Here is a 314-nt window from a genome sequence, read left to right on the forward strand (position 1 = left end):
GGTTTGGACAGAGTTCAGTCAAGAGTATCAGCAGAGATGACGTGTTTGTACCGTGTTGTTCTTTTATAGCGGAGGCTGTGGAGGAAAGCGGTACGAGTCAGAGGAGGGAACCGAACTTTCCTCCGATTATTGGGAATCCTAACGAACTTTGGAAAACAACATCAAGACGGAAAATCGTTCAACCAAAAGATCAGGCTTGTTTTAAAACGGAGAATGTAAAGGATCGAATCGCCGAGCTGACCTGAGGGATCGAACCACCGAGCCGACCAGAGGGATCGAACCACCGAGCCGACCAGAGGGATCGAACCACCGAG

This window comes from Kryptolebias marmoratus, linkage group LG18, assembly GCF_001649575.2.
Source record: "Kryptolebias marmoratus isolate JLee-2015 linkage group LG18, ASM164957v2, whole genome shotgun sequence".
Taxonomy (NCBI): domain Eukaryota; kingdom Metazoa; phylum Chordata; class Actinopteri; order Cyprinodontiformes; family Rivulidae; genus Kryptolebias; species Kryptolebias marmoratus.